This window comes from Embiotoca jacksoni, unplaced genomic scaffold, assembly GCF_022577435.1.
Source record: "Embiotoca jacksoni isolate LCO1_2020_lvr unplaced genomic scaffold, fEmbJac1.0.p SCAF_59, whole genome shotgun sequence".
Classification (NCBI taxonomy): domain Eukaryota; kingdom Metazoa; phylum Chordata; class Actinopteri; family Embiotocidae; genus Embiotoca; species Embiotoca jacksoni.
In genome coordinates this window covers 237,098-262,514 of record NW_027185413.1, presented here as the reverse complement: position 1 = coordinate 262,514, position 25,417 = coordinate 237,098, and the positions used below count along the sequence as shown (strand labels likewise).

At 42.2% G+C, this 25,417-nt stretch overlaps 1 protein-coding gene across 8 annotated transcripts in view; it reads left to right on the top strand.

Annotated features, from left to right (window-relative positions):
• The first annotated feature begins 7,264 nt into the window (after positions 1–7,264).
• LOC138212768 (disks large-associated protein 1-like) overlaps positions 7,265–25,417 on the top strand; it is a 138,439-nt gene continuing 120,286 nt past the window's right edge. For 3 of the 8 annotated variants that reach the window (XM_069173313.1, XM_069173311.1, XM_069173309.1), the window contains exon 1: positions 7,265–7,523. The gene's annotated coding sequence lies outside the window, so the exon portion shown is untranslated. Of the gene's footprint in view, positions 7,556–25,417 lie in introns of all 8 variants that reach the window. The other 5 variants (XM_069173312.1, XM_069173310.1, XM_069173308.1 and 2 more) reach the window with 3 other exon arrangements.

Below are 25,417 nucleotides of genomic sequence, written 5' to 3'. Positions count from 1 at the left end.
ATAACATTGATTGCAGTTTTAGAAAAAACTAAAATATACCATATCTTGAAAATATATTTGAAAGCACAATTTATCTGATTTTTGTGAATCAGGGAAACATGTTATCGCAACAATGATTAAGATAACATGATTTGCGATGTAGACATAGATGACATGAGTCACAGGATACTTGGGGAGTTGGTATCACAATTAAAGAAAAGTGAAACATCAAATCCATATTGAATTGAAAATGGACCAAAGACAGCATCAAATGTTGAAATGAAGAAATTGTATTGTTTCATAAAAAATATTTGCTCATTTTAAATTTGATGGCAGCAGCTCGTTTTTAAAAAGGTGTGACAGGATCATGTTCACCACTGAACTGCATCACTTCTTCTTTTAACAAGACTCTGGGAACGTTTTGGACCTGAGGAGACCAGTTTTCACCTCCCAGATTTTTCTAAAATCAACTGAAAACATCTGTGTAACAATGGTTGTTTTAGTTTTATTTATTTACTCCACTTTGAGTTTTGTTTAAATTTTAAACTTTATTTTACTTTACTATTTGCTCTATTCTTTCTATATTGACCTGTGTCTTGTCTTAAAGTCTGTTCTATGTCTGAAGTAAAGAAAGTTGAATTGTCTTGTTGGGAATGTTTTTTTGCTCTGAGGCTAAATTATCAAGATTATTATTAATATTGCATAGACTTATGCGTGTGTGTGTGTGTGTGTGTGTGTGTGTGTGTGTGTGTGTGTGTGTAACAACAGTAAAAGACATTCTCAGTGAACACTTGATCTTAAAATAAACTAACATAATTATTTGCTGCCATCTTGTGGCTGAATAAGAGACAACAGCGACACTCTGCTTTTCATTCGTATCCGATCCCAGATATGCAGCATATTTATAATAGAACAATAAGTTTTACAATCACAGATGTACATTTGTGTACATATTTGTTATTATATCTGTTTTCAGCACAATGCACAGTGGAATCTGTACCATTGATCAGAAAGCCAAACTTTTATCTTTTTCTTTAATTTGTTAAATTGTTAGGGTTGTTAAAATGATTCAATTCAATTCAATTCAATTCAATTCAATTCAATTCAATTCAATTCAATTCAATTCAATTTTATTTATATAGCGCCAAATCACAACAAAGGTTATTTCATGGCACTTAACACATTAAAGTCTTTACAGCAGAACTTTACAACATTATACAGAGAAACCAACAATTCAACAATTCAACAATTCCCACATAATCTAGGAGGGAAAAACTCCTCTTTAAGGGAGAAAAACCTCCAACAGAGGGAAGAAAAACTCCCTTTAACAGGAAGAAACCTCCAACAGAACCAGGATCAGAGGTGGGCGGAGCATCTGTTAACAGAACCAGGATCAGAGGTGGGCGGAGCATCTGTTAACAGAACCGGGCTCAGAGGTGGGTGGAGCATCTGTTAACAGAACCGGGATCAGAGGTGGGCGGAGCATCTGTTAACAGAACCAGGATCAGAGGTGGGCGGAGCATCTGTTAACAGAACCGGGCTCAGAGGTGGGTGGAGCATCTGTTAACAGAACCGGGATCAGAGGTGGGCGGAGCATCTGTTAACAGAACCAGGATCAGAGGTGGGCGGAGCATCTGTTAACAGAACCGGGCTCAGAGGTGGGTGGAGCATCTGTTAACAGAACCGGGATCAGAGGTGGGCGGAGCATCTGTTAACAGAACCAGGATCAGAGGTGGGCGGAGCATCTGTTAACAGAACCAGGATCAGAGGTGGGCGGCCATCTGCCTCGACCGGTTGGGGTGAGAGGAGAGCAGAGAGAGAAAAGGACAGTATAGAGATAGAAGAGAAGAACTGTTGGTGGAGATGACAAGCGCAGAGAGGGTTTCTGCCCCTCCAACACAAACTGGGAGCTGGTTCCACAGGGGAGGAGCCTGAAAACTGAAGCTCCGCCTCCCATTCTACTTCTGTAAACTCTAGGAACCACAAGTAGACCACCAGCGTACTGAGAGAGAAGTGCTCTGCTAGGATTATATGGTTCTATAAGATCTCTCAGATATGATGGAGCCTGGTCATGTAGAGCTTTGTAAGTCATCAAGAGAATTTTAAATTCTATTCTTGATTTCACAGGAAGCCAGTGAAGAGAAGATAAAACTGATGAACATATTTTCCAGCCTAAGAACAAAATTATAAGCACAGATCCCACTATATACAGTAATCATAATAATAATAAGAAAAATGATAACATCAATTTAACATATATATATATCAACAAACCTCTCACTCCGTTTTTAATGTCACTATTTTTTATTTCCAATGTATTCTTCCGGACCAAAACAAAATAAGGTTTAATAGATAAAGTAATAATATTGAAGAAATGTGCCCCAGCAGCTTTAGAAATATTTATATATTTCTCTATAAAATTCCATAAAATACCGCTAAACAGGATATTTTAAACAGGCACTTGTGTAATTTGGACAAACGACACATTTAATATTAATAAACTTTAATAAACAGGGGGGGGCGGAGGGGGAATCACAGCAGACGTAGTCGACACGTCTTCAATTATGTTCGCAGTGAGTTTTTCTCAAAAAGCTACAGAGCAACAACACAAACCAGAAAACCATACTGCCATTTACTCTACGGCTATTTAACAGGAGCACTAGCAAATATGAAATTATGAATCCTCTTCTGAAATTCCACCTTCTCATGTCCTACAGCGCCATCATTCACATGATGGAAGATAAAATAGAAGAAGTCTTCACCACTGAAGCTTTCGTCAGATGGTGGAAGGATTATTCAGTAAATACTACAAAGATGTCAGTAAAAACTATTTGTTTCCGCAGTGGAAGAACAGAATTCAGAGCATGATGTGAAAGTCTTTCACAAATATTTAAGAAAAACTCAAACAAGTGAGGGTGAGCACAGAAACCATTTCCAATCCGTCTGTTTGTACAGGCAGACACCCAGACACATGATGTGGTCGGACATATTGCTGCATTCAGCAGCAGATGGACGGATTTCATGAGTTTGGAAAGAAAGAAAAGAGACCTTTTTTGGGGAAAATGGAGACACAAAGTGTTCAAAATAAAATAATATACAACACTATGGAGAAAACATGTAATATTATGTTATGCTGTGGACAGTTTAAAAATGATTTAATTTTTTTTTTTTTATTTTTTTTTTTTTATTTTTTTTTTTTAATACAATTCCAGTAATTTTATTGGAGGTTTCTTTAGTTTGAAGAAAGTTGGTAGACAATAACACACTAACAGGCTCTAGTGAATTTGTTTTAAATGACAGAAAAAGTGACATAAAAGAAAACAGAAAGACAAATGCTGTTTGGTAGAACATTTTGAAAATAATAAAACCTGCAAAAATTAAATAAAATGACCTGAAATTAACAGCTAGTGTGAAAATAAATAATCTTTTTCGTCCTGATTTCAAGTTTATATCAGACATTACGTCTATATTTCATATTATTTAAGTGATTGGTTAAAAATCTATTATTTGTTATTATATATATTACTCTTTTGTAAATTTGATTTGGAACATTTGAGGTTCCTTTCCAGAGTTGTCAGTGTTTTGATAAAACCAAAGATATTAATGCTTGTTGTTGCTGCTCAGGTGCAGTCAGAACCACGAGGAGCTGATCACACTCATCACCGTGGAGACGACAAATGAAACCACCATCTTCCTCCGACCGCCCCGTGATAAATGTGAAGACCTACATCCCCTTCGTCCTCAGAAAGTCCCAGCAGACGATCCACTTTCTGCTTTAAGAGAAGAATCACCATCTGCTACAGGAACTTTTCTACAGCACAGTCGTACAAATGCTCCATTTCAGCTCCATCACAGTCTGGTTTTTGAGCAGCCACAAAACAGGACAGGAACAGACTGCAGCGAACAGTAAAGATCCTCCGTGTTCCCCTCCACACCTTCGAGTACTTGAACACCAGACAGGAAATCTGGACACAACCTCTTTCTGCTCCTCCGCTACAGCAGGTGTTGTGGATCCCTTGTGTTGGAATGCATTTGCATGTAGATGATGTGGCCTGGTTAATGCATCCTGTCACCAGAGACCAGAGGACAGGAGAAGAAGTGGATGTGATAAAGAGAGATAATGATGGAAGTCTTAAAATGTATTCATGTTTATGGTGATTATGAAGCACGAACACAACCTCCAGAAACAGCAGCAGTTTCTTTCCTCATAAATAGCCTTCCAGTATCATCTGTTATACCATAGATTCTCCTTGGTCTTATTATCCATCCATCCATCCATCCATCCATCCATCCAGCCATCCATCCATCCATCCATCCATCCAGCCATCCATCCAGCCAGCCATCCATCCATCCATCCATCCACCCAGCCATCCATCCATCCACCCATCCATCCATCCATCCATCCATCCATCCATCCAGCCAGCCATCCATCCATCCATCCATCCAGCCATCCATCCATCCACCCAGCCATCCATCCATCCATCCATCCACCCAGCCATCCATCCATCCACCCATCCATCCATCCATCCATCCATCCATCCATCCAGCCAGCCATCCATCCATCCATCCATCCAGCCATCCATCCATCCACCCAGCCATCCATCCATCCACCCACCCATCCACCCAGCCATCCATCCATCCATCCACCCAGCCATCCATCCATCCATCCATCCATCATCCATCATCCATCCATCCATCCATCCATCCATCCATCCATCCATCCATCCATCCACCCACCCACCCATCCATCCATCCATCCAGCCAGCCATCCATCCAGCCAGCCATCCATCCATACCCGCTTTATCCTGAACAGGGTCACGGGGGGGGGGGGGGGGGGGGGGGGGGGAGAAGCCTATCCCAGCTCACTTTTTAATCACAAATTTACACAATGCACATGATATGTTGTATGCACTACCACCATTTACTGTGCAACACAAATAAAGTTTATTATTATTAATAATCTTTGCTCATTTAGCTCCAGGCATTTTATTTGTTGTTGAATTGGAGATTTACATTTTTTTTTGTCTGAATTTAAAGATTTATTCTGTTGACAAAATAAATGTCATTCATGTAAAATGGAGGTTGAACAATTAGCAGCGATCAGAGATGGCCTACATTGCACGCCTACCCTGTCAAAATTCAACTAATTGTAGACTTTATAAAAACGGATAGATGGGTGTGATAACATGTTATTAAATTAAAACCAAGCAGGAAGTCTGTGTTTCTGTGACTTCCTGGAAACCCTCCAACTTTAATGCAGCTGTTTGCCTCTGTCCTCCATACTGTTGCTTCCTCTCGTCCACTTTCCAGGCACAGAGATGCAGTTCATCTCAAACAAGCCTGTTGGACACAGAGGATACAACTTGTTGGTCTACAACAGAGGTCTTCAACAGGGGGTTTGCGACCCCTTAGGGGTCCGCGGAGGTACTGCAGGGGGTCCGTGAAAGTTTTGGTTGATTAGACAATTTTTCTTTTTTTTTTTTTTCCCCACAAATTTAAATGTCTTTAAATAGACATCAACATGAATCCAACATGTTGTAGCGGATGGATGAATGGAGGCAGAAGATGTTATCTTTCAGTCAGAAATGCACACATTCAGCAGGAGACCAGCCTAGACCTGTCCCGCCAATCCTGGACCTGTCCCTCCAAGCCTTGACCTGTCCCTCCAAGCCTTGACCTGTCCCTCCAAGCCTGGACCTGTCCCTCCAAGCCTGGACCTGTCCCTCCAATCCTGGACCTGTCCCTCCAATCCTGGACCTGTCCCTCCAAGCCTGGACCTGTCCCTCCAATCCTGGACCTGTCCCTCCAAGCCTGGACCTGTCCTTTCAAGCCTCCTGCACTCCTCCAGTTTAATATAAAACCCAATTTTATACAATATATATCGTAGGAGGTCCCTGCTCCATCTCTTTATCAGTTTGGGGGTCCTTGGCCTGAAAAACGTTGAAGACCTCTGGTCAAGAAGCTCCCCGGGTGATTATCATATAGTTTCCTCCTCTCCTTTCTCAGTATTCACAGATTTACCTCAAGTGACTCTACAGTGCTGATTGATGTGCGAAGTGTTTAATTATCAACATTTCCTGTGCTAAATACACCGCCATTATCCATAATTCCTGCAGTTATTATGGGATTGACGCTACCTTCACCTTGTGTGAATGTGCCAATCTTGGCAGTGACATTTGACAGGTATTAATTAAGTGTGCTTAAAAAGATAAAAAAAAAAAAAAAAAAAAAAAAAAAAAAAACATTAAAGCAAAGAAATTAATATTTCTGATCATTTTTCTTGAGTTTGAGATGAAATCAACACTTTGCTGCAAATGGTATATTCTGTAAAAAAAACCTGTTATTATTATTATTTGGGTTTCCCATTTTTAGTTTATGCTATATGCAAATGAATACATGAACTGAAATTAATTCAATTTATTCCAGTTCTGATCTAACAGGCGACATATTGAGGAAACAGTTCCTCTCGCGCTCTCAGAGTGAAGTTCAATGCAGTAACAAAATTCTACTTCCGCTTTTCTTCAGAATAAAGTCTATTTCTACTTTATGTGGCGTCTGACTTGATTGATTGATTGATTGCAGATGCATTTTGTAATCGTCTTTAAGGATCTGTAGCGCATGCAGTTGATGTGCAAATGTGACTGAATTTTATGAATAATTATGCTGCATGGTCTGTTTCTTAAATTCCTGTGACGGCTAATCAAATGACCACAAACGAAGTGACACAGTAAACTTAATGAAGCTGGAAGTTCTTGATTGTTTTGTGCACCATGCCTGACATATGAAGAGGCAACATGATTCACAACAGGGATGTGACAGGGCCGGATTAATCTGTCCCCATTTGGACCATAATAAATAGCTTAATCTGAGTGTAATGCGTTATCACACCGCTGAAACGGTTTGAGGAACCTCATGCTGATCTTCACAGATGCTGCTGAGTGCATTTATTTCAAACAACTGAATCTGTACTTGGTGTCAATGTTATTCTACATAAAATAAGTCTGATAGAAGGACTTCACATTTTTCATACAGCTCAGTCAAAAGACAGACAACTAGAGTTTCAATCAGTGTGTGCGTTAATCTTCTTTTAATCCCAGGTTTAATTTTATGTATGAAATAACTCACGTATTTCAGCACATATAATTCACTTCTTTGTTTTGTTTGTTGTATTTTTCACCATTAACATTGAAAAGACTACATTTCCGTTTGCCTAAATCTCGCACAAAAAACGTGTCGTTTTATTTGTCAACGTCTTCCGGTTCCATCCTCGCTGTCTGTGGTTAACTTGCCGCATTTACGGACCGCAGGCTTGCGCCACTTGTGCCCCCACATCCACGCTCACGCTCACGCAGACACAAACACACATGCACACACACACACGCACACGCACGCACACACATCCACGCTCCACTAGTGCCTCTGTAGTCATCGCCTTGCCTTCAGGAGCGGACGTGCTGTTGGATGTAGCGGTCCGGTGGAGCCTGCGTGCAGTGATGGTGTGAGCAGCTGACGGTGTGAGCAGCTGATGGTGTGAGCAGCTGACGGTGTGAGCAGCTGATGGTGTGAGCAGCTGACGGTAAGCTGGGCTTTCAAAGCGCGCGTGTGTGGGCACGTTCAGGTCTGAACGCGCGACCGGCTCAAGATTCAACAGCGTACCGATACGACCGCTGCCTGTTGACGGATGACTCGCACCGGTAAGACGGAGCCCCGGTGATGAGACGTCCTCTGGTGCGGTGACAGCCGTCATTAACCGACGCGCGCCTCTCCGGTGGTAATGGAGGCTCCAGCAGCGGCAGCAGCACAACCTGAACGTGCCATTCTCGCGCTGCTGCCGCCTCTCCAGCTCCTGCTCATTTCAGGTGGCCTTGCTCATTCTTTTTTCAACATATTGCTTCGTGCAATATGGTGAAAAATCTTCAGAGTGAATCGTGAAATAATCCGTTGAATGTTCCGTTAATAGCCCACGCAATTTCAATTAAAGTTTGTGGGTTGACGCAGCGACAGCCGCCCACCGAGCAAACATTTTCTCCACCAGAACACAATGTTGACAAGGAGCCAAGAAGGCATCATTACAGCGGAGGAGCAGTTGTGTTGTATGTGAGGATATTAGGAGCGTTTCGTGGGTCCTGGTCGATGAGGGGGTTGTAAATGATCGATGTGCGTGGCTTCATGTCACATACCTTCACAGGGGTCCCCAGCACATGCACCGACACCTTGGATGCCATCGGATTGAAAGTGCTGACGGGACTGGCACAGCTGGATACAGCTGGAAAATGTACAGCAGCGATGTTGCTGATGTATATATTCCTGATCATTTCAATGTGATTTCCCAATGCTATGTGTCGGTTATTGTTGAATCTATTTGTAATTAAATACACTAAACTGGCTGCAGGACATACACTGAGTCAACGTCAAATATTTCCTGTGATCGATTACTTCATCGCTTCTTATGTAATCCATCGCTTTATTGCTGTCAGTGAAGCTGTTAACTGGTGAGGAGAAAAGTCAAACCTTTGGGTTGGTCTACTGGTTTAGAAAACGAGCCAGCCCAACATTTACTAGCCCATAAAAGGCTGATGCCATGTCAGAAGTGCTGTATAGTGCAGTGTAGCCTGGTTTACAGCGGGATGTGTGCGCACTGAATCTTCTTCCGCCTCAGTGAGAAGTAGTGAGCTCAGAGGAACGCGTCAGTTGTCGCCTCTGGGTGAGGATGAGAGGACATGCAGATCCCAGCATGTTTCCAATTCAGGAAAACCAACTGGTAGGCTAATGATAACAGCGTGGGCAGTGTGAGTGTCAGCTCTGAGAGGATTATTTTATTTTTATTAGATTGGAGAGCTCAACTACTTCCAGCATACAGTTAGAGTTTTTTTGAACAGAGTTGACTTAGACAAGGCATTAGATGGAAATGACTAGTTTGCTTTTATGTTCTTCCATTCCAGATGAGGTATTCGTATCCATTACATTTCATTTTAGCTGATGCTTTTATCCAAAGCGACTTACAACACACCATTTTAGGGTTCAGTGTCTTGCTCAAGGACACTTAGGCATGTGGACAAGAGGAGCTGGGATTGAACCACCAACCTTCTGATTAGGGTGCAACCCCCTCTACCGTCTGAGCTGCAGCCTCCCCAATGCAACGCATTTCTATTTCACGTGTAGTTGTGCTTTTGGTGAATTTACCCTCGAAGATGTAGTTCGGTAGGTAAGGTTTTGTCACGGTGATAGGAAATTAGTGGTGGATGTCAGTACGAGACTGGATTCAAACTTCCTGGTTCACAGTTTAAAGCTTCGTGTGTTACATTTCCAAACCTCAACTGAGAGCTACATGTTCTTCTGTAGTTCTGTGGAGCTGCTGGGTGACCTGACAAAATCGGAGAAGTTGTACATTCAGTGAAGGTTCTTTCTCGTGACGTCCTGACTGCCTGGAGGATCAGGACCTTGTCCTGAGTTCCTCTTTCTCACACGTAGCACTCAACAGGAGATTGGTTTGGTTTGAGTGAGGGAGTCCCTCGCTGTCCATTCTCTGGACAACGCTCTACTCCTCTCACTCGTGCTCAGCAGGACGTTACACGGACGTCGTGATCAGGAGCTAGTTGGATAAAGTCCATTCAACGTCCGGTCCGAATGATTTGGCGTTCTTCCATGTAGCTTGTCCGGGTAACATGTACTGTAGGTAAGTTCAGGGCTGCAGTGCATGTGTGAAAGCAATACAGTTCGGTTCACAATAAACCATTCATCCGCAGTGATTGAGGTTTTCACTTCTGCAAAGTGTTTTTTAAATTGTAATTCAACTATTTTTGTATCGTTAAATGGCTGCTTACAGTATGAAGCTCGACTAACTGAGCTTTAATTTTGGGTTTTGTTGGCTCTGGGCTGAGGGTGGAGGTATCTCACACGGGAAGAAGAGTAAGTGCTGAGTTAATGGGAGCATGACCCACGGCTACGTACAGTGCTCGTTCTTCCATTTAAAAATGTGTTTTTCATCCTGCTCCTCCAGTTGTGCTTCACTGTGAACAATGATGTGTGCAGAAATTTAGGAAGGTTTTTTACGTACGCAGAAAAAAAACAGTTTTGAGAGGAGACTTCTCGCACGGCAATCAAAAATCCAATTTAGAAGTAAAAATATGTGATCTCAGAGTAAGATTATTTGAATTGCGACCGAATTCTCCTTCAGTTTTGTTGGTTTTGTTTACAGACTTGAGCTTGTTTATGTGTCACAGAGCCAGTTTTGGTTGCACTACACTAACGAATGAGAAGAGTTTCTATTGGTGGGTTTGACTTGGATCCACAGCCTGGAAACATCTCGCTCCGTCTGTAAACATTGGACAGGAGAGGACTGTGTTGAGCTACATGGAGGTCAGTTGACATCGTATTTACTCATGTTGTCGATGCCACCGGCATGCCGATCCCTTCAGTGATGTAAACGGTGGTATGCTGCTCGTATTGCCGAATGCTGCCACAACTAAAACATTTCAATAGAATAGAGCACTATGTTGACCTCCATGTTTCTCCCTTTCAATTCAATTGAATCCAATTCCCTTATTTGGCATGGGTGTGAGGCTTACATACTTCCTCTGCTCTTTACTGTGTCAGCACCTTTATTATATGTCAAGGAAACCTGTTGGTGTCACAGTTAAAACATTCCTGTTTTTCACATTGCAGCCGTCCAACACATTGGTTCCACCAGCTTCGTGGTCACCGTTTCAAAGTCGTCTCCTCTCCTCTTATTTGGCATGTGTCTTGTACTCATCACTGCGGTCACAGTGATGATGCAACTCATTCCACAAAATATCCTGGAGGCAGTAAAAGTGTGTAATACATAGCTGTTTCTGAGCACACACACACACACACACACACACACACACACACACACACACACACACACACACACACACACACACACACACACTCTTCCTGTGACTAGGACTTGTGCTGAGATCCTTTTCTGTTTTCTGGGAAGAATCAGTGATGGTAACAAATGCACAGTTGAATGGACTGACGAGGACGTTGTCTTTACGCTCAAATGCTGTGGAAACCCCACAAGAGATGTTGATGTACATTTATTTTCCAGTTTATTAGGTACATCTAGTTGAAACTAATTGCAGTCTAACAGTCCTGCAAGAAATCCTGCCTTCAAGGAAATTGTTGGAGGAAACTGTAGGATGCAGTCTGTGTGGTCATTGACCTGTATTGCCTTTGCGTGATTCTGATATTTTATTCAACTCTCTCTCATTAATATGATGGTTGACTTAAAACACCTTTCTGTACAGTGCAATACATTTGTGTTTGGCTCTATCGCAGGACAGATGCATTAGAATAACTTTGTTTAGCTATGTGTCCCTAAAAACAGATGACGCTGTGTAGATTTACTATAATAACACTAGATGTCCTTTATTGCTTATCAATAAAACGTGCCTTCAAAATGATAATAATATTCAATACATAAATCCTGCTGAGCATGAGGAAGTATACAGATTGTGCATAACCTTTGACATTGCCTTTTCGGAGCTGAAAGTCTGAGTTAGATCAACCTAATGTGGTTTTAAAAAGTCAGACATTTATGATGGAACAGTTTTGGTGGTCCTTTGTCACCAATCCCAGATGGTGGGGGGTGAAGAGCTCGTTTGGGGGTCTCAGGATTTCTTCTCTGCTATTTGCAGATGATTTTTTTTCTGTTGGTTTGGGATGCAGTCACATGCAGTCCACATGCACAGCCGACTGTGAAGCAGCAATTAGAGTCCACATCTCCAACCCTCAGGTCATAGTTCTCCGCAGGGAAACAGAGCATTGGTCCATCTGGGGTGGAACACAGCGCCTGCACCAAGTGAATGAATTTAAGTCTCTCGGGGTCTTGTTCCCGAGTGGGGTAGGATGGAGTGGGAGATTGACGGGCGGAGCAGTCAGCAGTGAAGCAGATGTTGTACCAGACCGTTTTTGGTGAAGTTGGAGCTGAGCTAGAAGGTGAAGCTCTCAGTTTACCAGGTTAGGTGGAAACACTGGACCCCGCAGGGCAATCCCAGAAACCAATATGACATTTTAGTGCCCTCGGGAAGATACATTTCTCATAAACAGTTGCAGCCTATACTGTGAGACTTGTGCTGTCTGATGTACCAGTTTTGCGTCTCCTTTCTTGTGTTTTGGGTTTGTAAACTATTAGTTTGAAATACAATACATGTGGCAAATACAACACATGACATGAGGGGGCTTGGTAACAGTAGGATACTCGATGTGAGCAATATGATTGTGCGGTTCATTGGAAGTTTGTGCATTTAACCAAGACAAAAAGCCTTGTGACTCTTTCCCAGTGTAACTCTGTGGTTCTTGGAAGGTTTTAGAGAGACAGACCCAGACACACACAGTTAGCCAATGAAGCGTTGTATAAACTACCTATAATACTCTATTTTACACACATCATGAACTTGGTGATGTGACCTTAGATAGGCTTTGACTTTTTCATGTATGGTGTCGTAGTGTATAGTTAGAGCAACAAGGCCGATGTCGGTCACAGAAAACTAAGAATAGGACTAAACTAAGCATGGTGGGCAGATTACGCCTCAACTCACCGTGGATCCTTAACACAATTTAAACACATCAGCGGACTGAGTGGCCAGTCGTATGTCACAGCTCCACAAAAACACCCTGACAGAGTTTGACGACTTTCTCCAATGGTTTCACATGGTTTCCACCCAGGCATAGAAATGATTCTTGACGATTTCCATATTTGTCACAATCTTCTGCCCACTCTCTCCAAACCTGGCACTGTTGACACCTGAAGCTACGAGCTAAAGAGGTCAAAGAGGGATTTAATGATAGGCCCCTTTAACAATCCACAAACAACCATCCACCACACATTCTCTCTTATCCTGTCACCTGACATTACGACACTATTACCATCTTACATTGCTTACAAAGCCCTGCTCGTTCATCCAGACTTTTCACCTCCAGTCCGATTCCCCCTTGTGTGTGCTCTACAAGCTGTACCCCATCATTATAGCTGACATCTTTGTGGGTGTGGATGGTCTCGGAAGTCAATACTCATTCATGCAGATACTATTACAGTAGATAAACAAAGTTTGACTTTGTTCTCCAGTAATTAAGAAGTTCCCGGCAGACTCTCATTAATCTGCCCAACACTCGTTCCTCCTCTGTGCAGGTCATGTCCCTTGGCGCTACAACTGCATTGCTGATTGTCTTAGTTCTCTTTCCAGAAATTCAGACTCTTTGCCCAATAATTGGACATCTATCCAATATTAGTCCCAACATTCTCAGCCACCATATTCAACTAGCTCTGCAGTAGTCAAACCTTTGAAATGATTCTCAAGAAGACATCCTTAACAGCGTTGCCCTGCAGATGTTTCAAGGCATACCTTCCTTACCAACTATCCCTCTCGAGAAGTCACGTGTACTCATTCCACTCTAGATATCTGCTCCTCAACCAGACTTACTTGTTGGGAATTAACTTTTTCTTTAACCTTGTCACCGGCAAACACGCGTCGATGCTTCTCAAAAGCTTGCAAAAACAAGAACCTCTGCAAAATGTATGGCGTTCACATCTGATCATCTCAATATCTGCCCCTGTTCACTATCCTCGGGCTGCTCATGTCTCTCAAGCTACCCAACCTTAGATTTCATCTTCTTGCTGGCCTTATTTGTTTCCGATGGTGCGCTTAATTCACAAAAGTTGAATCTGTCTATAATCCATCTCTTCATTCTAGTCTGTATCGTCTAGTCTGTCAGTATATCTCCAGAACACTGTTCTATACATTCCCTTCATACTTGCACAGCGTCCACAGCAGCCAAACTGAACATTTTAGATTAAACAGTTCAAGTACTCGGTGGCTGGTCATCCATATCGTTCTTAAACATTCACAATCATTTCAACAACCTCCGTCAAGCTCAAACTCCTCTCGGCTTCATCTGATCCGGACTTTCTGGGGATCCAAGGTCCGCTCAGGAAAACCGTCACCTCAAATGCAACCCACACCTTGAGTCTCCTTCAACCCAGCCACCAATTTTCCAGATGTCCCAGACTAACTGAATCAGACTAACTTCAATAGCCAAAATCATCCCTCCTCATTGTTCTGGTTCCTGCTAGTGAAGTAAAGAATGTAATGCGCGTCTTTATAGAAGTCAGAGCAGATCAGCGGGAGCTCCGTTGCTCTTTCTGGATTCACACAAAAGGCAGTATTGAGTTGTGGGTCACCCATGTTTTGGATGCACACTGAGCCCAGTACACAATCACTCTGCCACAGAGTTTTATAACTTGTAGTAGTTGTAATGACAGTAGAGTAGAAGTAGTTGCTGTGTAGTTTTAGTTTCTCCAGTTTGAAACGCATCTCTTCACAGAAGTGGTATTTATCAGTGATGGAATGAACACGCCGGTCCTGTCGTGGTTTTTACATGTTGACCTGAGGGGCAGCCGAAGACATCATGAAAGAAGGATTTATCAGGCAGGTAGAGATGTTTCCACCATCACTCATGGTGACTGCTTTTAAGACAGCTGCATGAAGGACAATGTTTAGAGGAAATAGCTGTACTGATGAATCTGTTACGGGGCTAAGATCTTTTGCTGCTTTTTGTTGCTTTCCCGAGTGCACTTTTTGTCAGGGAACAGCTCGTCTCTGACCTTCAAACTACCTCAATACATTAGAAACTCGATGAGTCACTCACAATGTCCGCAAAGTCCTGTTGGTACTCTTCACTGCTCTTGAGTTTTGATTTACTGCCTAGACAGCTCATCTTGTCTGAACACAATGAATGGCTTGACACTTAAAATATGACGTCACAAGTTCTGTCCAAACGGCCGGTTACTCATCCACTTATTTTTACTCAATGTGTGATGTTCTTGTTCATTTAACTCAGTAATTATTTTGTTGAATTTTTTTTTGCTTTTGAGGCTTGCAAGTTCCTTCATGCTCTCAGATTGGTCTAACCTCATGCAGGGTTGCCATGAATTCTGAAAAAGTTGGTAAAATAATGGAAATGTATTAATTAATTTTTCTATACATACAGCGTATATATATATATATATATAAATACACATATATATGTAAATATCTACACATATATGTATATATTTTTTTATAAATATATATATATATAAATAAAGCTATGAAAAGGAGATCTGTGAATCAGCATTTGATTGTTTTTCCCCAAAGACACAAAAAAAAACTAAAATTTAATCCATTAATTAAAATTTTCTGTGGCCATCAGATCTGAGTATAGAGCAAATTAATTCAATTTCATAATATTACATTTAGTTTGAAACTCTTAAATTTAATTTCAAATTATGCTCTTCAGATTCAATCTTGATGCAATTCAGGTTAACTAGTACAAATTCAAATTATTGGATTCAAATTACATTTTTAATGCAATTATTCAAGTTAAGAAATTAAAAATATAAAAGTTTCAAATTCAGTCTCCCATGACACGTGAAGTCCATCCCCACTGGAGGTGTGGCTTGAATTGTTGCAGCTGCATGTTCAACATTAATATCATTTCTAAAATACCTGTTCATAAAGTCTCTTGCTCCTCTGTTGGCTTTTCACTTTTCTCTTCTTTTCTTTTCTGAGCATCTGACCATTGACGACTGGCCATTTTGAAAAAAAAAATAATTTTACAACAATGTGAAAGAAAACTTTTTGCATTATTCGGAGATAAAGTGAAATTGTTTTTGACATCTGTCAAGGAAAATTAGGAAGATAAAAAGATAACAAGTTTGTATGTCACTCACAAACACTGTAAAAAGTTCACACAAATATGTATTTTTTAAATGTTCTTCCAGCAGATTATTTAAATTGTGTAAATTGAGTCAGTCAAGTGGCATTTAAACGATCGATCGTGAATCTTTGATCGCTCAGTCAGCCAGTCAGGTACAGACACGCTGATCAGGCTGGCCCTGCTGTTGCAGTCTATTCAATTATCTACCTCCTGCCAACAAACCATGCAGAGACGATTGTCCTAGGGATGGCGAAATACAATGTAGGCTTTTCCTCTTGAGTTAAGTCTAAATCCCAGTCCATCACCGGTAAACTGAGGCTGTATTTCTGGTATTGCTGGACTAAAGAAACCTGCTGGCTGCTGCCCTTGAGTTCCTCTGCAGCCACCTCCCTTGTCTTCCTGTGCCACCCATGTCTTAACTTAGATGGGAGTATTTTGGTGTTCACTGATAAATTATACATAACTTTTAGCAGTGTAGTACAGCACAAGCATTCTTGCATTTTATATTCTTGACATACTGAAGATGGACCTGCCTGCCCTCTCTGAGGATTTTCTGCTGTGCTGTTCTCAGCTGAATATTAAAACTCGTCAGCTTCTGCCATACCAGTTGTGTAGTTTCTAGGTCTGCCCCCTGGAGTCGACAAGAAAAACATCAATTAGAACATCTCTGTCGAGTAAGATATTACAAGTTAAACACTTTTTACCTCCTCTAAATTATTAGCCAATCATCTAAATCAGAGGTCTTCAACAGGGGGTCCGCGACCCCTAGTGAGTCTGCGGAGGTACTGCAGGGGGTCCGTGACATTTTTGGTTGATTAGACAATTTTTCATTTTTTATTTTTCAATTTTTTTCCCCCACAAATTTAAATGTCTTTAAATAGACATTAACATGAATCCAACATATTGTAGCAAATGGATAAATGGAGGCAGAAGATGTTATCTTTAAGTCAGAAATGCACATTCAGCGACACACAGGAGCTCTCAAGCTGGACACCGGTTCACTCACAGCAGGAGACCAGCCTGGACCTGTCCCTCCAATCCTGAATAAAGGGAACACTTAAACAAGTCAATGTAACTCCAGTCAATCCCACTTCTGTGAAATCAACGTGTCCAGTTAGGATCAACACTGATTGTGGATCAGTTTCACCTGCTGTTGTACAAATGGAACAGACAACAGGTGGAAATGAGGCAATTATCAAGACAACCCTATAAAGGAACGGTTCTGCAGGTGGTGACCACAGACCGTTTCTCTGTCCTCGTCCTTTCTGGATGATCGTTGGTCCCTTTTGCATTTTACCAGTGTCCTCACCACTAGAGGGAGCATGAGGTGTCTCCAACCCACAGAAGTTGTTCAGGTAGTGCAGCTCATCCAGGATGGCACATCAATGCACGCTGTGGCAAGAAGGTTTGCTGTGTCTGTCAGCACAGTGTCAAGAGGACGGAGGACATACCGGGAGACGGGCCGGTCCACCAGGAGACGTGGAGGGGGACGTAGGAGGACAACAACCCGGCAGCGGGACCGCTATCTGCTCCTTTGTGCAAGGAGGAGCAGGAGGAGCGCTGCCAGAGCCCTACAAAATGACCTCCAGCAGGCCACTAATGTGCATGTTTCTGCTCAAACTGTCAGAAACAGACTCCATGAGGGCGGTACAAGGACCCGACGTCCACAAGTGGGGTCTGTGCTCACAGCCCAACACCGTGCGGGGCGATCGGACTTTACCGGAGAACACCGAGATCGGCAGCTTCTCCGTCGGCGCCCTGCGGTCTTCACGGATGAGAGCAGGTTCACACTGAGCACATGTGACAGACGTGACGGAGTCTGGAGACGCCGTGGAGAACGTTCTGCTGCCTGCAACGTCCTCCAGCGGGACCGGGTCGGCGGCGGGTCAGCGACGGTCTGGGGAGGCGTTTCTTCGGAGGGCAGCGCAGCCCTCCGTGTGCTAGCCAGAGGTACCCTGACTGCCATTAGGTCCCGGGATGAGATCCTCAGACCCGTTGAAGACCATCTGCTGGTGCAGCGGGTCCTGGGTTCTTCTGATGCAGGACAATGCTCGGCCTCATGTGGCTGGAGTGTGTCAGCAGTTCCTGCACGATGAAGGCATCGATGCTACGGACCGGCCCGCCCGTCCCCCAGACCTGAATCCAATCCAGCACATCCGGGACGTTGATCATTCTTCTGTTATTTTGTTCTCAACACATTCCACTATGTAATGAATAAAGATTTTCAACTGGAATATTTCATTCATTGAGATCTAGGATGTGTTGTTTCAGTGTTCCCTTTATTTTTTTGAGCAGTCTACACAGTAGGGGGTCCCTGCTCCATCTCTATCAGTTTGGGGGTCCTTGGCCTGAAAAACGTTGAAGACTTCTGATCTCAATCGATATTTAATTAAAAATAGACCAAAGACAACTTATTGAATGTTAAAACTGAGGTTTTGTATTGTTTATGAAATAAATATGCTAATAACAGATCTATTGATAGGAGAATGGAGTCAATATACTCATTTTGAATTTGATGCCAGCAACACATTTAATGACGCTTTGAGGGAATTTCTTTAATTTGGTACTGACATTTACTGGGATAGAATCTGGTGACCAAAGGTAACTGTGACTTCAGAAAACACGTCTGTGGCCACAACTCAATAATTCATACATTAATTACCTCTGAAAGCAGCTGGAAACAACAAACTAAACTACAGCTCCTCCTAACATTTTGTTACAGCCCACATTACATCCATTTTTTTTTAGTCTCATTCAGTCTCAGTCCAATTGGAAAATAATCCATATCAAAGAAAATGATGAATTGTGATCTATTTATTCATATCATTGTCACAAGATGTTGAAAATGAGGAATACTAAATATACTAGAGGCTGATTTCCACCGGCTCTGTGTTCGTTGTGTTCCGGCTGCTGAAACTGATCAAGTCAACGTGGGATTTTCCACCAGACAAGCTGCGGCATGCGTCAGCAGCCATCTCACAAGCAACTTGCTTCTTCTGTGGTTTCTGTGATTATTTAGAACTTTTTCCACCTTGAAAACTGTTTTTGTTGGTAGCAGCTCCGTAGCAATCCCATGATGCCTTGGGTTGAGTCTGTCGACCAGTCAGAGGCTGTTTTCCAGTGGAATAACATTAGATTGACCCCATTATCCAATCAATATATGTATACTGTTAGGGCAGCACCAAAATAACAAGTAGAAGAGCAGTGTTTCCCCTACTATTGTCTTGAAAAAAACTAAATACGAACGTACTCATAGAACTGTAGTTACGTCCAGGAACCACTATTTATTTACTTAGTTCCTGTGCACCCGTTTCATTTGAGCTCAGTAAGAGTCACTCACGCATTTTTCTGTCATGAAAGTAGCTTTCATTTGTGTTTCTCTGCTCTGCTGTGTGTATGTATTTCATAAAGGGCGGAGCCTCACACACCTGCAGCGTAGCAGAACAGAAGGTAGACACAGGTGAACGTGACTCAGGTTGATGAACTACACGCTATCAATGGACAAACCTCGACATCAAGCTGCTGAAAAACCAGACCAATATCAGCATTTTTAAAAACGCACTATGTTTATCTACTGAAAGTCGTAAGGATGCTAATGTTAGCAACTGTGCTGCTGTAGCTCGTGCTAGCAGTCCAACCGTAACCTGCACCCTGCACCCCCCAACGAGTAGCGACGACCCATCCCACCCTGCCAACGCTGTCTGCTCAGGGAAAACACTGAATAGTGTAACAATGTATAATAAAATTATATCTATAAGTCCTTGAACATATAAATGGGTTGTTTTTTTGTCGTGTTGTATAAGCACCTGAACTGTATTTGTACAATATCATTGTGCATTTTCTGAAAGGCTCATTTCTAGTGACAGTTTTGATGTGTGTGTGTGTGTGTGTGTGTGTGTGTGTGTGTGTGTGTGTGTGTGTGTGTGTGTGTGTGTTTGTTTGTAAGCAGGCTAAACTATGAGCCAATCCTGCTTCAAACAATAATATTGGAGAATTGCCTACTACAGTAAGTGGAGCAGGGATTGCCCAGCCAGATGGAGCCACTTTGATGGATGATAGTATGTTGTGTGTGTGCAGCTTAACAAATCAAGGAAATGAGTGTGTTTCTGCAAAGAAATGGTATTCATAAATGCATGGGATGGGATTAGCAGATTCACTGTATCATGCTTTTTGCAGCATCCACTGCAGCTCCACTGCATCTGTGTGAGGAGAGTGTTTGTCCCTGAGGGAGGACCGAGCCAGAAGCAGACAGAGAAGACAGAGGAAAGCTCAGAGAGACAAGAAAAGATTAAGCTTCTTTTTCAGCTGACATGGCATTTCAGTTTGCTGTAAGATCTTTTGTAAAATGGAAAACAGGTAGTGTTACGCAACATTTTGAAATACAGTTGTTTTAGTGTGGCTGCCCGTAGCGCCAAAAGACACAACAAAAATGAACCAAACACGCATAAAGAGAAGCAGGAGATGAAATGTAATTTAAATGTGCTGTGAAATCGGTCACATGAGAACACCTATGTATGTTGAGATTGCTGGTTCAACCGTCTTTGACAGGACACAGAGGAAATGTTAATCTCCTGAGCTGCAGTCAGAGAGCTGACAGAGGTGAAAGATTTCGCCCTCTCAGCACACAGCATACTAACACTTCTCAGTGGACATGCTGGATTGACAGTAAACTCTGGATGAATACAGGGGAAAAAAATGTGAACCTCAGTTTCACAGGAACTATACTGAACTACACAAACACTGACTGTTGCATTGAGAGCTTTTAGCATCTGTTTGTGATGTGGAAGTGGAGAAGACTTGCTTATTAGGAAGCAGAATGCAACTTTTCCACACGAGCAGGTATGTTAGCTGCTGAATACGTTGCTGCAGCAGTTTGTGTTTGTCTACAGTGTTGACACATCATGTAACTTCAGACACGATGAGGGTGCATGACTGCCATGTGGCTGGATAACGAGAGCAGTGGGATACAGGAGGGATGGTTGCATCACGGAGCCTGAGCTGGGTGTGTGTGTGTGTGTGTGTGTGAGTCTCTGTGTGTGTGTGTGTGGGGGGGGGGGCTTTTTCTGATTTTACACAACAATTGTATTTGACTGCCATACAGTGATTTGACAAAGTAAGGACATGAGATGGCTTGTTTTTCGATTTGTGTTCTTTAAAAATGTTCGTATCAGCATTTTTCAGTCATTTATTCAACAACAATAATAATGGATGAATATTCTTTTGTGGGGAAATTAAGTTCATCATTGGCCTCAGCAGCTAGTGTTGTCCCCTCTAACAGAAATATCTTCTTGTAGGCGTTTTGCATAACTGTCCACCAGTTTGTGACATCAGCTGTCAAACTGATGTCACATGAAAGCAGAATGTTTGAGGATTTTCATACATGTGCTGCTTGTGTTGAAATTCATGTTTCGTGACTGTTAACGGTGCGCTGTTAAATTGTGTGAAATTGACCAGAAAGATTCTGATGCTGGACTATTCACAATATTATTGTACGTGCATAATTAACTCGGTATAAATATTTCATTTGAACAGTTACTGTCAGTACGAGTATATTATGACACGCTAATTTTGAGCAGTGATTTCTATTCTGAATCAAGAGTCACCGCTCTACTCTTGACTCCGTTTCCTCTCTCATGCTTTAACCGTTGAGACTCCTGTATTTTCCTGTGGGGAAATATGTTGTGTGCAGACGTGTGCTGTACAGTGTCCACTCTCTAATGAAGTGGACATTTAAGTCTTTCAGAGCTCTACCGTTGCTGTGAACTATCAAACATTGCTGCGCTCTTTTTTGTTTTTTGCTGCATTCACTAAAAACAGTTTCAGTGAGTTTGATATGTACTTTTTTGTCAAATCTTTTTTGTGTGTGTTCGGCATTCGAGGTAGAGAACACATCAACGACTGGATCAGGATGTTCTTCTGCCTGGTCTGGCTTAAACACCAGTGAAGTAGAAGGATGGAGACGGTGATTAGATTTGCACTGGTACAGGGAGGTTTTTTTGATATATTTTTTTTAGACCTCCCTGTGAAGAGCTGTGAAATCACCCTGGAAACAGAATTTATGTGCTGGAAGCAGCAGGACCCATGAAAAAAAAAAAAAAAAAAAATCAATGTTTCTTGGGAAGTAATGTGTCTCTGCATCATATCCCACATATCGCCAGTCTTCATACTGTATAGTTCAAAGGCCAGGTACCCTCCAGACACTGTGCTTTCTATTTGCAACAGTTTGCTTTACTGTATGTTTCTTTTATGTCTTCCATGTGCCTGTTCTTTGTAATTGCACCTCAGTGAGAGCTGCATGTCTGTGACTCATTCAGCTTCCGTCCGGAGGTGAGGGAGGATTTTTAAAGTTTTTGTGGTAATCTGATTATCTTTCTTAATAATGATTTAAAAGTAGGGTATCATATTAATTGTACATGTGTTGCTTAAGGCCAATATAGGCCTGGTTAGCTTTTGGCTTTGAGGATGATAAAGCCAAAAGTAGCTGCACAAACAAACATGCAGCTACTTCTGAATGAGAATTAGTTTGCTGAGATCCCCTTTACATTTTCTGAATACACTTCTTTGAAGAGTAAAAAAAGATGTGCTTTATTAGCACGAGCAACCTCTTCTGCAGGTTTTCTCTGGCCTTCACAATAAAAGAAAATTGTAGAGTAGATATAAAGGCAGGAGGCAGAGCTGGAGTTGGCAGAGCCACGAGAATGGACAGGATTAGGAATGAGTGTATTGAGAGTACAGCTCAGGTTTAATGGTTTGGAGACAAAGATGAAGAGGTACGGAGAAGAGAGGCTGGCTATATAGGTAAAGAGGGGCTGAGGATGGAACTGCCTAACCCTAACCCTAACCCTAACCCTAGGCCAGAGGAAAAGAGGAGTTCTGGATGTGGGGAGGTGGGACATGCAGTTGTAGCCTGGTACCAGACCTAAACTCAGGAGCTGAATATATGGATCCAACCACGTTTCAGTGGGGATTGTTTCCATTATTGCATCTTAATGGGTGTTGACCTCGGATTGATTTTTAAACTTTTTGAGCAGGCATCAACCAATCAGCATCGACCACCATATCACCTGTTTGTGTGGTGAAACTACCACTGCAGCCATTGTTGGAACGACATTTAGAAACAACTTCAACGTCACTGTGGGAGAGTCAGACGGTGACTAACTTGTGTTGGTGAGGTCAGAAAGTTTTGTTATCAGTTTTGTTGAAAAGCTAAAACCTCTTGACAATTTTAGGCACCACTATTTAACTGCTGTGTACAGAACAAGTCTAACTTTTATAGAGGAGTAAGTGAGTGAGCAAGATTCAGGGAGCAGTGCTATCAGGGCAGCGATCAGAGAGATGAGTATAATCTGAATGTAGTTATATTTGTAGACTGTGACACATTTTAGGATAAAAATAAACTATTCAGTTGTTGATGATTTTAATGACACAAATGAGCTTCAATTTATTCAAAGGAGCTGTAAAGTGTCTCAGAACTTTTGTGGAGGACGCAGCAGGACACGATTTCAATCAAAAGGAGCTACTTAATGTTTTGGGAAATCCCAAATGTGTATGAGAACTGACAAAAAAAGGTACGACTAAAAATGTCTTGGTGAAAAATCTTGGATATTCCTAAACTCTAAGATGCACCTTTGGTCAGTTCACTTTGGGCAGTGAGTCGTGTCACGCTGCTTCTCCGTGCACAGCCACTAGCATCTACTAATAGCCTGTGAGGCGTTTAGGGAACATCAGTAAATTGTAGTGTCTACCGATATTCTGCACGTGAGGCGTTTAGGCGAATACACATCACGCAGGTTGTTCCACCATCCACAAGTACATTTCCAACCTGTGGTAAACAATGAGATCTCTAATCATCGTATCAGTTCTTGATTTGACAGACCCAGGCACCAGCAGAACGTTTTGTATTTTGTGTTTGGGCGACACCTCTGCCATGCGATACTGAAAGTAGTTTGAGGGGCAATCTTAAGACAAACTGGAGCGCTGTGTCGATTTTCTGACTGCTGATTTTGTAGTTGGGGGAAAAAAAAGGAATGAATAGCTGAATCTTTGTTATAAAGTGCTGAATTCAATTTGACAACAATATCCTCAGAGACTGTCATGTGTACCGGGTGATTTGATCATAAGTGAACGGCTGTAATAAACACACTTGATGTTATCATGAGTCACAGGTGACCACTTGTGATCGAATCTCTCTATATGCAAATTAAAATCAAATAAATATACAAGTAAATAACCACGTGAAGACAAACAGAAACACAGGAGGGAGTAGAATCAGCAGGTGTTTAGCACAATGAGACTTTTTGCTCACTGGAGCCTCATTTAAACGTCTGAACTCTCAAGTTTGTAACTCACAACCTGAACCGTCAGGCTCGACTGATCATGTCAGCCGGTGAGGTTTTTCTACAGCTGTGGGTCTGAGGTGTGTCAGAAATACAAACAAGGTGAACTAAAATAGAAAGCCAAACCCAGAGGAGTTGTTGGTGGAACAAGAGTCACACAGCAGCTTGTTTTGAATCATGAAACAGCTGCTTTAAAGCCACGAGTTCAGTTTGCAGGTAAATCTTTCCTACTTTCTGTACAGTTCAGCTTGACTCTGCAAAATCACGCAGGATTCTTTTTCTGGCAACAACAAAAATAAAAGAAGTGCAGGCAGAGATCTTCAGGTGTAAAGAAATAAAATCAAAAACCCAAACCAACGAACCTGTAACATGACGGTAACACGTGAAAGCCCCGGGTTAGTTATGTACACGGGAATGTGGCATTATGTAGCTATTTCTGCTGCATATTCAGAGCACATCAGTTGAGTAGGTGGTCATTTAATGGGCCCCGGGACGCATCACGCTGATCAAAGAATGCAGCTACATCGGAGACCACCACCTCTCACTAGATCTCATCTCAAAGCATCCTGATTGCGTTCACACATGAATTTTTAGCCGTCCGCTCGAGAAGCTCACATTCCCACCTACAGCCAATTTAGACTCGCAAATTGGCTGCGTTTTCCTGCCCGAGATCAGGTCGTTTCACAGCGGAGGAGCCGCACAGCACAGGCTCTGTGACCTTTAGTGAAAAAGGGGGAATTAGGAACCATCAGTCGGGCCCTGCCAGAAGATCTCAAGCAGCAATCAGGCTCATGAGGAGTTAGTAAATCACAGACGTTGTCAGGAGACAGTCGATTAATAACAAGCACTAAGATCTGAAAATTGAATCTAAAACTCAGAGAAAACCAGGTAATAACAGCACTTATTGTGGTAATATTATTGCTTCTCTCGATGGGTGTGAGCAGGCTGTCCTCACCGTTGTGAATTAGCTCTAGCATTTGGACATTTCTGTATGTGTGTGTTCTCGTGTGAATCCTGCAGCCCAGATTTCATTAAAGCCTCAAAATAGAAGCAAGACTGAAGAAAACGGAGGATCTTGCGTAACCTAGAGGAAACTGAAGTCCGTCTCATGATGTTTCTCGATGTCTTTGCAGCGACGACCTCTTTCAGGTTAAAAGTCGACAGGGATTTGGCGGTTTGTGTGTTGGTCTGTAGCACGTGTTGATGTTTTGGCTGAAGGCAGGGATTAAAATGCGTTAATGGGTTAATTACATTCAACTACTGAAATGATTAGCTCCCAAAAGCACTGCAGTCCACTGCTCTTCATTAATAACACAAAACCTCTGTTTGCTGTCTGAAGAAGACTTTCTGATTTGCAACAGCCTCAAACACAAAATACA